This window comes from Phyllobates terribilis, unplaced genomic scaffold (assembly GCF_046119375.1).
Source record: "Phyllobates terribilis strain yellow unplaced genomic scaffold, ASM4611937v1 Scaffold_7__3_contigs__length_470593459, whole genome shotgun sequence".
NCBI classification, from domain to species: Eukaryota; Metazoa; Chordata; class Amphibia; order Anura; family Dendrobatidae; genus Phyllobates; species Phyllobates terribilis.
Genome location: NW_027362767.1, coordinates 134,527,425 through 134,541,662, shown reverse-complemented (window position 1 = coordinate 134,541,662; position 14,238 = coordinate 134,527,425). Strand labels below are relative to the sequence as shown.

General features: G+C 52.4%; 1 protein-coding gene across 2 annotated transcripts in view; it reads left to right on the top strand.

The window, feature by feature from the left end:
• Positions 1-14,238, top strand: part of FSIP1 (fibrous sheath interacting protein 1) — a 58,876-nt gene that overhangs the window by 35,496 nt on the left and 9,142 nt on the right. The gene's annotated exons all lie outside the window — the stretch shown is intronic.

Here is a 14,238-nt window from a genome sequence, read left to right as displayed (position 1 = left end):
TATGACTAACGCTGCTCCAGGCGCTCCTCTATGACTAACGCTGCGCCAGGCGCTCCTCTATGACTAACGCTGCTCCAGGCGCTCCTCTATGACTAACGCTGCTCCAGGCGCTTCTCTATGACTAACGCTGCGCCAGGCGCTCCTCTATGACTAACGCTGCTCCAGGCGCTTCTCTATGACTAACGCTGCGCCAGGTACTCCTCTATGACTGACGCTGCTCCAGGCGCTCCTCTATGACTAACGCTGCTCCAGGCGCTCCTCTATGACTAACGCTGCTCCAGGCGCTCCTCTATGACTAACGCTGCTCCAGGCGCTTCTCTATGACTAACGCTGCGCCAGGCGCTCCTCTATGACTAACGCTGCTCCAGGCGCTTCTCTATGACTAACGCTGCGCCAGGCGCTCCTCTATGACTAACGCTGCTCCAGGCGCTCCTCTATGACTAACGCTGCTCCAGGCGCTCCTCTATGACTAACGCTGCGCCAGGCGCTCCTCTATGACTAACGCTGCTCCAGGCGCTCCTCTATGACTAACGCTGCTCCAGGCGCTTCTCTATGACTAACGCTGCTCCAGGCGCTCCTCTATGACTAACGCTGCTCCAGGCGCTCCTCTATGACTAACTCTACGCGAGGCGCTCCTCTATGACTAACGCTGCTCCAGGCGCTCCTCTATGACTAACGCTGCTCCAGGCGCTTCTCTATGACTAACGCTGCGCCAGGCGCTCCTCTATGACTAACGCTGCGCCAGGCGCTCCTCTATGACTAACGCTGCTCCAGGCGCTCCTCTATGACTAACGCTGCTCCAGGCGCTTCTCTATGACTAACGCTGCGCCAGGCGCTCCTCTATGACTAACGCTGCTCCAGGCGCTTCTCTGTGACTAACGCTGCGCCAGGTACTCCTCTATGACTGACGCTGCTCCAGGCGCTCCTCTATGACTAACGCTGCTCCAGGCGCTTCTCTATGACTAACGCTGCGCCAGGCGCTCCTCTATGACTAACGCTGCTCCAGGCGCTTCTCTATGACTAACGCTGCGCCAGGCGCTCCTCTATGACTAACGCTGCTCCAGGCGCTCCTCTATGACTAACGCTGCTCCAGGCGCTTCTCTATGACTAACGCTGCGCCAGGCGCTCCTCTATGTCTAACGCTGCTCCAGGCGCTCCTCTATGACTAACGCTGCTCCAGGCGCTTCTCTATGACTAACGCTGCTCCAGGCGCTCCTCTATGACTAACGCTGCTCCAGGCGCTCCTCTATGACTAACGCTGCTCCAGGCGCTCCTCTATGACTAACGCTGCGCCAGGCGCTCCTCTATGACTAACGCTGCTCCAGGCGCTCCTCTATGACTAACGCTGCTCCAGGTGCTTCTCTATGACTAACGCTGCGCCAGGCGCTCCTCTATGACTAATGCTGCTCCAGGCGCTTCTCTATGACTAACGCTGCGCCAGGTACTCCTCTATGACTGACGCTGCTCCAGGCGCTCCTCTATGACTAACGCTGCTCCAGGCGCTTCTCTATGACTAACGCTGCGCCAGGCGCTCCTCTATAACTAGCGCTGCTCCAGGCGCTTCTCTATGACTAACGCTGCGCCAGGCGCTCCTCTATGACTAACGCTGCTCCAGGCGCTCCTCTATGACTAACGCTGCTCCAGGCGCTTCTCTATGACTAACGCTGCGCCAGGCGCTCCTCTATGACTAACGCTGCTCCAGGCGCTCCTCTATGACTAACGCTGCTCCAGGCGCTTCTCTATGACTAACGCTGCTCCAGGCGCTCCTCTATGACTAACGCTGCTCCAGGCGCTCCTCTATGACTAACGCTACGCCAGGCGCTCCTCTATGACTAACGCTGCTCCAGGCGCTCCTCTATGACTAACGCTGCTCCAGGCGCTTCTCTATGACTAACGCTGCGCCAGGCGCTCCTCTATGACTAACGCTGCGCCAGGCGCTCCTCTATGACTAACGCTGCTCCAGGCGCTCCTCTATGACTAACGCTTCTCCAGGCGCTTCTCTATGACTAACGCTGCGCCAGGCGCTCCTCTATGACTAACGCTGCTCCAGGCGCTTCTCTATGACTAACGCTGCGCCAGGTACTCCTCTATGACTGACGCTGCTCCAGGCGCTCCTCTATGACTAACGCTGCTCCAGGCGCTTCTCTATGACTAACGCTGCGCCAGGCGCTCCGCTATGACTAACGCTGCTCCAGGCGCTTCTCTATGACTAACACTGCGCCAGGCGCTCCTCTATGACTAACGCTGCTCCAGGCGCTCCTCTATGACTAACGCTGCTCCAGGCGCTTCTCTATGACTAACGCTGCGCCAGGCGCTCCTCTATGACTAACGCTGCTCCAGGCGCTCCTCTATGACTAACGCTGCTCCAGGCGCTTCTCTATGACTAACGCTGCTCCAGGCGCTCCTCTATGACTAACGCTGCTCCAGGCGCTCCTCTATGACTAACGCTGCTCCAGGCGCTCCTCTATGACTAACGCTGCTCCAGGCGCTCCTCTATGACTAACGCTGCTCCAGGCGCTCCTCTATGACTAACGCTGCTCCAGGCGCTCCTCTATGACTAACGCTGCTCCAGGCGCTTCTCTATGACCAACGCTGCGCCAGGCGCTCCTCTATGACTAACGCTGCTCCAGGCGCTTCTCTATGACTAACGCTGCGCCAGGTACTCCTCTATGACTGACGCTGCTCCAGGCGCTCCTCTATGACTAACGCTGCTCCAGGCGCTTCTCTATGACTAACGCTGCGCCAGGCGCTCCTCTATAACTAACGCTGCTCCAGGCGCTTCTCTATGACTAACGCTGCTCCAGGCGCTCCTCTATGACTAACGCTGCTCCAGGCGCTCCTCTATGACTAACGCTGCTCCAGGCGCTTCTCTATGACTAACGCTGCGCCAGGCGCTCCTCTATGACTAACGCTGCTCCAGGCGCTCCTCTATGACTAACGCTGCTCCAGGCGCTTCTCTATGACTAACGCTGCTCCAGGCGCTCCTCTATGACTAACGCTACGCCAGGCGCTCCTCTATGACTAACGCTGCTCCAGGCGCTTCTCTATGACTAACGCTGCGCCAGGCGCTCCTCTATGACTAACGCTGCTCCAGGCGCTCCTCTATGACTAACGCTGCTCCAGGTACTCCTCTATGACTAACGCTGCTCCAGGCGCTCCTCTATGACTAACGCTACGCCAGGAGCTCCTCTATGACTAACGCTGCTCCAGGCGCTCCTCTATGACTAACGCTGCTCCAGGCGCTCCTCTATGACTAACGCTGCTCCAGGCGCTCCTCTATGACTAACGCTGCGCCAGGCGCTCCTCTATGACTAACGCTGCTCCAGGCGCTCCTCTATGACTAACGCTGCTCCAGGCGCTTCTCTATGACTAACGCTGCGCCAGGCGCTCCTCAATGACTAACGCTGCTCCAGGCGCTTCTCTATGACTAACGCTGCGCCAGGTACTCCTCTATGACTGACGCTGCTCCAGGCGCTCCTCTATGACTAACGCTGCTCCAGGCGCTTCTCTATGACTAACGCTGCGCCAGGCGCTCCTCTATGACTAACGCTGCTCCAGGCGCTTCTCTATGACTAACGCTGCGCCAGGCGCTCCTCTATGACTAACGCTGCTCCAGGTGCTCCTCTATGACTAACGCTGCTCCAGGCGCTTCTCTATGACTAACGCTGCGCCAGGCGCTCCTCTATGACTAACGCTGCTCCAGGCGCTCCTCTATGACTAACGCTGCTCCAGGCGCTTCTCTATGACTAACGCTGCTCCAGGCGCTCCTCTATGACTAACGCTGCTCCAGGCGCTCCTCTATGACTAACGCTACGCCAGGCGCTCCTCTATGACTAACGCTGCTCCAGGCGCCCCTCTATGACTAACGCTGCTCCAGGCGCTCCTCTATGACTAACGCTGCTCCAGGCGCTCCTCTATGACTAACGCTGCGCCAGGCGCTCCTCTATGACTAACGCTGCTCCAGGCGCTCCTCTATGACTAACGCTGCTCCAGGCGCTCCTCTATGACTAACGCTGCTCCAGGCGCTCCTCTATGACTAACGCTGCGCCAGGCGCTCCTCTATGACTAACGCTGCTCCAGGCGCTCCTCTATGACTAACGCTGCTCCAGGCGCTCCTCTATGACTAACGCTGCTCCAGGCGCTCCTCTATGACTAAAGGCCCCGTCACACTTAGCGACGCTGCAACGATCCCAACAACGATACGACCTGTCAGGGATCGTTGCTGCGTCGCTATGTGGTCGCTGGTGAGATGTCAAACAGGCAGGCTCACCAACGATCAGGGTAGCAGTGACATCGTGGAAAGAATCTTTCCACGATGTCCTGCTCCTGGTTACCAGCCTGCTCCTGCTTCAGCAGGCTCGTAACCAGGAGCAGGACATCGTGGAAAGATTCTTTCCGCGATGTCGCTGCTCCCCTGATCGTTGGTGAGCCTGCCTGTTTGACAGCTCACCAGCGACCACATAGCGACGCAGCAACGATCCCTGACAGGTCGTATCGTTGTCGGGATCGCTGCAGCGTCGCTAAGTGTGACGGGGCCTTTACGCTGCTCCAGGCATTCCTCTATGACTAACGCTGCTCCAGGCGCTCCTCTATGACTAACGCTGCTCCAGGCATTCCTCTATGACTAACGCTGCTCCAGGCATTCCTCTATGACTAACGCTGCTCCAGGCGCTCCTCTATGACTAACGCTGCTCCAGGCATTCCTCTATGACTGAAGCTGCTCCAGGCGCTCCTCTATGACTGACGCTGCTCCAGGTTCGCCTCTATGACTGACACTGCTCCAGGAGCGCCTCTATGACCGACGCTGCTCCAGGCATGCCTCTATGACCAACTCTGCTCCAGGTTCGCCTCTATGACTGACACTGATCCAGGCGCGCCTCTATGACTGACACTGCTCCAGGTTCGCCTCTATGACTGACACTGCTCCAGGAGCACCTCTATGACCGACGCTGCTCCAGGCATGCCTCTATGACCGACGCTGCTCCAGGTTCGCCTCTATGACTGACACTGCTCCAGGTTCGCCTCTATGACTGACGCTGCTCCAGGCACTCCTCTATGACTGACACTGCTCCATACGCTCCTCTATGACTGACGCTGCTCCAGGCGCTCCTTTGTGACTGACGCTGCGCCAGGCGCGCCTCTATGTCTGACTCTGCTCCAGGCGCTCATCTATGACTGACACTGCTCCAGGCACTCTCCTATGACTGACGCTGCTCCAGGCGCTCTCCTATGACTGACGCTGCTCCAAGCGTGCCTCTATGACGGACTCTGATCCATGCGTGCCTCTATGACTGACGCTGCTCCAGGTGCGCCTCTATGACTGACTTTGCTCCACGCGTGACTCTATGACTGACGCTGCTTCAGGCGTGCCTCTATGACTGACGCTGCTTCAGGCGTGCCTCTATGACTGACGCTGCTCCAGGCACTCCTCTATGACTGACGCTGTTCCAGGCGCGCCACTATGACTGACGCTGCTCCAGGAGCGCCTCTATGACTGACACTGCTCCAGGCACGCCTTTATGACTGACGCTGCTCCAGGAGCGCCTGTATGACTGACACTGCTCCAGGAGCGCCTCTATGACTGACGCTGCTCCAGGCACTCCTCTATGACTGACGCTGTTCCAGGCGCGCCACTATGACTGACGCTGTTCCAGGCGCGCCACTATGACTGACGCTGCTCCAGGAGCGCCTCTATGACTGATGCTGCTCCAGGAACGCCTCTATGACTGACGCTGCTCCAGGAGCGCCTCTATGACTGATGCTGCTCCAGGAGCGCCTCTATGACTGATGCTGCTCCAGGAGCGCCTCTATGACTGACGCTGCTCCAGGCACGCCTCTATGACTGACGTTGCTCCAGGAGCGCCTGTATGACTGACACTGCTCCAAGAGCGCCTCTATGACTGACGCTGCTCCAGGAGCGCCTCTATGACTGACGCTGCTCCAGGAGCACCTCTATGACTGACGCTGCTCCACGAGCGCCTCTATGACTGACGCTGCTCCAGGCGCCTCTATGACTGACGCTGATCCAGGAGCACCTCTATGACTAACGCTGCTCCAGGAGCGCCTCTATGATTGACGCTGCTCCATGCGTTCCTCTATGACTGACGCTGCTCCAGAAGCCCCTCTATGACTGACACTGCTCCAGGAGCGCTTCTATGACTGATGCTTCTCCAGGCTCACCTCTATGACTGACACTGCTCCAGGCGCACTTGGTATACATGACTCCTCATCACTGCACACATGAAAAAAATAAACACTTCTACTCACCTTCCTTCACTGTGCTCCATCGCTGCGTCCTGTTCTGCTGCCAGCAGCTCACCTCTGCATCTGAGCAGTGCATGACGTCACTGCCATGCGCCCTCAGATGCTGAGGTGAGCTGCAGGGATATTCACTCCTCTCCACACCAGGTCTTAGCTAGTGGAGAGGAGTGAATACTCATTTTCTTTAATAGCGCACACTGTCAGTCGCAGCCATCGGCTTCCTGCTGCGACTCAGCGATCCTGTGGGCACGCTACTAAAGAGATTGAATATTCACTCTTCTCCACACCTATGGGAGTGGGGAGGAGTGAATATTCATACTCTCTAATAGCGGGCAAACAGGATTGCTGAGCCACAGCTGAAAGCCAGTGGCTGCGACTGATACTGCATGCGCTATTAAAGAAAATGAATATTCACTCCACTCCCATGGGCGTGGAGAAGTTTGAATATTAATTTTCATTAGCAGCGGGCACGCGTGGTAGCTGCAGCAGCCGGCTACTGCCTGTGCACTGCTCCTCCGCCGCCGCAACCCCCCCCCCACCTTCCACAGCCGGAATGTAAGTATATACTCAAGGGGCGCTTTTTTAGCATAAAATATATGCTGAAAAAGTCGGCTTATACACGAGTATATACAGTATTATTATAAGTAGTAGTATTAGTATTTACAGTGGTGTGAAAAAAGTGTTTGCCCCCGTCCTGATTTCTTATTCTTTTGCATGTTTGTCATACTTAAATGTTTCAGATCACAAAATAAATTTAAATATTTGGCAAAGATAACACAAGTAACACAAAGTGCAGTTTTTCAATGAAGGTCTTTATTATTAAGGGAAAAAGAAATCCAAACCTAGAGGGCCCTGTGTGAAAAAGTGATTGCTCCCTAAACCTAATAAGTGGTTGGGCTGCTCTTAGCAGCAATAACTGCAATCAAGAGTTTGCGATAACTGATAATGAGTCTTTTACTACGCTCTGGAGGAATTTTGGCCGCTCATCTATCCAAAATTGTTGTAATTCAGCCACATTGGAGGGTTGCCGAGCATGAACCACCTTTTTAAGGTAATGCCACGGCATCTCAATCGGATTAAGGTCAGGACTTTGACTAGGCCATTCCAAAGTCTTAATTTTGTTTTTCTTAAGCCATTCAGAGGTAGACTTGCTGGTGTGTTTTGGATCATTGTCCTGCTGCATTACCCATGTGCACTTCAGCTTGAGACAACGAACAGATGGCCGGATATTCTCCTTCAGGATTTTTTGGTAGACAGCAGAATTCATAGTTCCATTTACCACAGCAAGTCTTCCAGGTCCTGAAGCAGCAAAACAGACCCAGACCATCAAACTACCACCACCATATTTTACTGTTGGTATGATGTTTGTTTTCAGAAATTCTGTGTTACTTCTATGTCAGATGTAATGGAACATACACCTAATTTTGCTCGGCTGGACACTCCTGGGAAGGTTCACTACTGTTCCATATTTTCTCCATTTGTGGATGCCTCTCACTGTGGTTCGCTGGAGTCCCAAAGCTTTAGAAATGGCTTTATAACCTTTTCCAGACTGATAAATCTCAATTACTTTGTTTCTCATTTATTCCTAAATTTCTTTGAATTGCAGCATGATGTTTAGCTTTTGAGGATCTTTTGGTCTACTTCACTTTGTCAGGCAGGTCCTATTTAAGTGATTTCTTGATTGAGAACAGGTGTGGCAGTAATCAGGCCTGTGTGTGGCTAGGGAAATTGAACTCAGCTTCCCAAAGATGTGATAAAGCACAGTTAATTTATGTTTTAAGGGGACTGTGGGGCAATCATTTTTTTCACACAGGGCCCTGTAGGTTTGGATTTCTTTTTCCCTTAATAATAAAGACTTTCTTTTAAAAACTGCATTTTGTGTTACTTGTGTTGTCTAATATTTACATTTGTTTTGTTAACTGAAACATTTAAGTGTGACAAACATGCGAAAGAATAAGAAATCAGGAAGGGGGCAAACATTTTTTCACACCACTGTATTATATTTAATTTTGGTCAAGAATTATTTTTTAATATGTATTATTTTGTGATAAGTAGTATTTATTATTTGTAATGTTTTTTTGTAAATTATTATTATTATTTTACCCTATATTATTATTATGCGGAGTTCAGTTGCTGCCAGATATGGATTCCTAGGATAATTTTTATGAGAGGTCTATGGAGTTTAGGACCCTATAATTTCGTCACGATACATATAAACAGTGAACGGATTGTTGTGGCAGCGCTAGCTAGCAGCCGGTTGTGCTTCATGCCCACACATAGTTTCTCCGTGGAGTCATACGTCAGACAGGAGTTGCACAGATCCAGACCTGGTCCTGCATGTAAAGCTGAGCCGTACAGATGTCCCCTGGCAGACGCTGGGGCTAATTGACTCGCATAGAAATTATAGGCAATTCTCCCTGCAGGAAGTAAACACGCCAGGCTCTGGCCGTCCAAGTTATATTTAAAGCCATAATATAAGTCTTATGGGTGTCATTTTGTGGCAAATACAAGTGTTTCAGAAAAATGACAAAAACATGCAATTAACCCTCGCCGCATAGTGTGCAATGCGAGATTTCTCTGCACAGCAGAGGTGATTTACGTCTCTGCGGTTCGGAGGGCCTGCGCAGTTTACAGCTTTAAATAAAACGGTCATCGGTAGCAGCCTTGTATTCCAGCTCATTGTGTCTTCATTACCCTAGCCTAGTCAAAAGATCAGAACATTTTTAACCCCTTTGAAGACATTTTTGGCTTTTATTGCATTTTCCCCTTCTTCCTAAAACCTTGACATTTTTTTTTTCCATTGACTTAAAGAGTAACCGTTGTTTTAATTTTTATTTCAGTAATCAATAATACACATGAAAATAAGCAACTTTGTAATGTATCTTATCAGAGAAATCTGCTTCTTTCTTTTCTCGGCCAGTACTGATCATTCTTTCTCTGGGGTAAAATCTGTAGTCAGTGAAGACAGATTGTTACATAGAACCTTATGACCACCAACTGCCATCTCCTATGTAGAGGGGCGTGTGTGGAGGAGGAGCTCTGCCTATAGCCCCTCCCCTCCACAAAGTGTCTTATGAGAACCAACTTCCATCTCCTATGTAGAGGGGCGTGTGTGGAAGAGGAGCTCTTCCTATAGCCCCTCCCCTCTACAAAGTCTTATGAGCACCAACTGCCATCTGCTATGTAGAGAGGCGTGTGTGGAGGAGGAGCTCTGCCTATTGCCCCTCCCCTCTACAAAGTGTCTTATGAGCACCAACTGCCATCTTCTATGTAGAGAGGCATGTGTGGAGGAGGAACTCTGCCTATAGCCCCTCCCCTCTACAAAGTGTCTTATGAGCACCAACTGCCATCTGCTATGTAGAGAGGTGTGTGTGGAGGAGGAGCTCTGCCTATTTTCCCTTCCCCTCTGCAAATTGTCTTATGAGCACCAACTGCCATCTGCTATATAGAGAGGTGTGTTTGGAGTAGGAGCTCTGCCTATTGCCCCTCCCCTCTACAAAGTGTCTTATGAGCACCAACTGCCATCCCCTATGTAGAGAGGCGTGTTTGGAGGAGGAGCTCTGCCTATTGCCCCTCCCCTCTGCAAAGTGTCTTATGAGCACCAACTGCCATCTCCTATGTAGAGGGGCATGTGTGGAGGAGGAGCTCTGCCTATTGCCCCTCCCCTCTACAAAGTGTCTTATGAGCACCAACTGCCATCTGCTATGTAGAGAGGTGTGTTTGGAGTAGGAGCTCTGCCTATTGCCCCTCCCCTCTACAAAGTGTCTTATGAGCACCAACTGCCATCCCCTATGTAGAGAGGCGTGTTTGGAGGAGGAGCTCTGCCTATTGCCCCTCCCCTCTGCAAAGTGTCTTATGAGCACCAACTGCCATCCCCTATGTAGAGAGGCGTGTTTGGAGGAGGAGCTCTGCCTATTGCCCCTCCCCTCTGCAAAGTGTCTTATGAGCACCAACTGCCATCCCCTATGTAGAGAGGCGTGTTTGGAGGAGGAGCTCTGCCTATTGCCCCTCCCCTCTGCAAAGTGTCTTATGAGCACCAACTGCCATCCCCTATGTAGAGAGGCGTGTTTGGAGGAGGAGCTCTGCCTATTGCCCCTCCCCTCTGCAAAGTGTCTTATGAGCACCAACTGCCATCCCCTATGTAGAGAGGCGTGTTTGGAGGAGGAGCTCTGCCTATTGCCCCTCCCCTCTGCAAAGTGTCTTATGAGCACCAACTGCCATCTCCTATGTAGAGGGGCATGTGTGGAGGAGGAGCTCTGCCTATTGCCCCTCCCCTCTACAAAGTGTCTTATGAGCACCAACTGCCATCCCCTATGTAGAGAGGCGTGTTTGGAGGAGGAGCTCTGCCTATTGCCCCTCCCCTCTGCAAAGTGTCTTATGAGCACCAACTGCCATCTCCTATGTAGAGGGGCATGTGTGGAGGAGGAGCTCTGCCTATTGCCCCTCCCCTCTGCAAAGTGTCTTATGAGCACCAACTGCCATCTGCTATGTAGAGAGGTGTGTTTGGAGTATCAGCTCTGCCTATTGCCCCTCCCCTCTACAAAGTGTCTTATGAGCACCAACTGCCATCCCCTATGTAGAGAGGCGTGTTTGGAGGAGGAGCTCTGCCTATTGCCCCTCCCCTCTGCAAAGTGTCTTATGAGCACCAACTGCCATCCCCTATGTAGAGAGGCGTGTTTGGAGGAGGAGCTCTGCCTATTGCCCCTCCCCTCTGCAAAGTGTCTTATGAGCACCAACTGCCATCTCCTATGTAGAGGGGCATGTGTGGAGGAGGAGCTCTGCCTATTGCCCCTTCTCTCTACAAAGTGTCTTATGAGCACCAACTGCCATCCCCTATGTAGAGAGGTGTGTGTGGAGGAGCAGCTCTGCCTATTGCCCCTCCCCTCTGCAAAGTGTCTTATGAGCACCAACTGCCATCCCCTATGTAGAGAGGTGTGTGTGGAGGAGGAGCTCTGCCTATTGCCCCTCCCCTCTGCAAAGTGTCTTATGAGCACCAACTGCCATCCCCTATGTAGAGAGGTGTGTGTGGAGGAGGAGCTCTGCCTATTGCCCCTCCCCTCTGCAAAGTGTCTTATGAGCACCAACTGCCATCCCCTATGTAGAGAGGCGTGTTTGGAGGAGGAGCTCTGCCTATTGCCCCTCCCCTCTGCAAAGCGTCTTATGAGCACCAACTGCCATCTCCTATGTAGAGGGGCATGTGTGGAGGAGGAGCTCTGCCTATTGCCCCTCCCCTCTGCAAAGTGTCTTATGAGCACCAACTGCCATCTGCTATGTAGAGAGGTGTGTTTGGAGTAGGAGCTCTGCCTATTGCCCCTCCCCTCTACAAAGTGTCTTATGAGCACCAACTGCCATCCCCTATGTAGAGAGGCGTGTTTGGAGGAAGAGCTCTGCCTATTGCCCCTCCCCTCTGCAAAGTGTCTTATGAGCACCAACTGCCATCCCCTATGTAGAGAGGCGTGTTTGGAGGAGGAGCTCTGCCTATTGCCCCTCCCCTCTGCAAAGTGTCTTATGAGCACCAACTGCCATCTCCTATGTAGAGGGGCATGTGTGGAGGAGGAGCTCTGCCTATTGCCCCTTCTCTCTACAAAGTGTCTTATGAGCACCAACTGCCATCCCCTATGTAGAGAGGTGTGTGTGGAGGAGGAGCTCTGCCTATTGCCCCTCCCCTCTGCAAAGTGTCTTATGAGCACCAACTGCCATCCCCTATGTAGAGAGGCGTGTTTGGAGGAGGAGCTCTGCCTATTGCCCCTCCCCTCTACAAAGTGTCTTCTGAGCACCAACTGCCATCTCCTATGTAGAGGGGCATGTGTGGAGGAGGAACTCTGCCTATAGCCCCTCCCCTCTACAAAGTCTTATGAGCACCAACTGCCATCTGCTATGTAGAGAGGCGTGTTTGGAGGAGGAGCTCTGCCTATTGCCCCTCCCCTCTACAAAGTGTCTTATGAGCACCAGCTGCCATCCCCTATGTAGAGAGGCGTGTTTGGAGGAGGAGCTCTGCCTATTGCCCCTCCCCTCTGCAAAGTGTCTTATGAGCACCAACTGCCATCTGCTATGTAGAGAGGTGTGTGTGGAGGAGGAGCTCTGCCTATTTTCCCTTCCCCTCTGCAAATTGTCTTATGAGCACCAACTGCCATCTGCTATATAGAGAGGTGTGTTTGGAGTAGGAGCTCTGCCTATTGCCCCTCCCCTCTACAAAGTGTCTTATGAGCACCAACTGCCATCCCCTATGTAGAGAGGCGTGTTTGGAGGAGGAGCTCTGCCTATTGCCCCTCCCCTCTGCAAAGTGTCTTATGAGCACCAACTACCATCTCCTATGTAGAGGGGCATGTGTGGAGGAGGAGCTCTGCCTATTGCCCCTCCCCTCTACAAAGTGTCTTATGAGCACCAACTGCCATCCCCTATGTAGAGAGGCGTGTTTGGAGGAGGAGTTCTGCCTATTGCCCCTCCCCTCTGCAAAGTGTCTTATGAGCACCAACTGCCATCCCCTATGTAGAGAGGCGTGTTTGGAGGAGGAGCTCTGCCTATTGCCCCTCCCCTCTGCAAAGTGTCTTATGAGCACCAACTGCCATCTCCTATGTAGAGGGGCATGTGTGGAGGAGGACCTCTGCCTATTGCCCCTTCTCTCTACAAAGTGTCTTATGAGCACCAACTGCCATCCCCTATGTAGAGAGGTGTGTGTGGAGGAGGAGCTCTGCCTATTGCCCCTCCCCTCTGCAAAGTGTCTTATGAGCACCAACTGCCATCCCCTATGTAGAGAGGCGTGTTTGGAGGAGGAGCTCTGCCTATTGCCCCTCCCCTCTGCAAAGTGTCTTATGAGCACCAACTGCCATCTCCTATGTAGAGGGGCATGTTTGGAGGAGGAGCTCTGCCTATTGCCCCTTCTCTCTGCAAAGTGTCTTATGAGCACCAACTGCCATCTGCTATGTAGAGAGGTGTGTGTGGAGGAGGAGCTCTGCCTATAGCCCCTCCCCTCTACAAAGTCTTATGACCTAGCTCTTAGAGGCAGGTGTCAGCTGTATGAAACAGCCAGCACCAGTCTTATATGGAGCTGGTGCAGCTCCTGATCCCGCTTCAGACACCTGTACCCAACATGTGACCTATGTGTGCATCACATGTTGGGAAGGGATTAAAATCTAGAAGATGGAGACCCAACTACTGGCACCAATCAGAAGAGTTTTTTTTGGTGCAGCTCATGTGCGTACATTATGCCATGGCTTTGAATGGGATTACAAGTGTTCTCTCACACAAGCAAATACGACTGAGCTCGCAGTACCTTTTACTTCCATCATACATTGCACGGCGCTGTGCCACCTCCTGAGCGACCTCTACAATCAGCTGATCAGTGGGTCTGTCCTGGGAATCGGACCTTCACCGATCTGAATAGGGCATGAAAATTAAAGTCCATTTATAATCAAAGGACCATCAGTAGGAAGACCTACCTAGCCAGTCTGCCAATCCTTCTGGCCACTATATGGTTCTTAGTTGGCTGGCAGCAAAGGATAGGTGAATGTTCACAGATCGGCAGAGAATCTGACCACGGAGATTCCCCTCGATCCCCAGAACGTGATATGTGTGGTGGTTCGGTATGTCCGCCACTTCATTCAGACATTATGAGGTTATCAGAAATGGTCACGGAGGAGATAACAGCAGCTTGGCAGAAGTCACCCTGCCATACTTTATGTATAAGTGGAAGAAGCTTGGATCTGCACGGCTGCTGTGGTAAGCTCTAGCATGCCGTGCACATTATTCGGGTATCTGATATAGCGGCACATTTTTTGTATTGGCTCCTATCATTTACATGCGGTATAATGAAGACCAGACTGTTGTGTGCTTTTCATTATATTAGCAGTATTAGTGAGGATCAGGTATCATGGTTATGTATGCTGTTAAAACACTGGCAGCTTTATGGATATGGATCTTGCGGCAGCACAGTCTATTATACATGTCCATCTATCTCAGGGGTAACGGCGGGGTCTT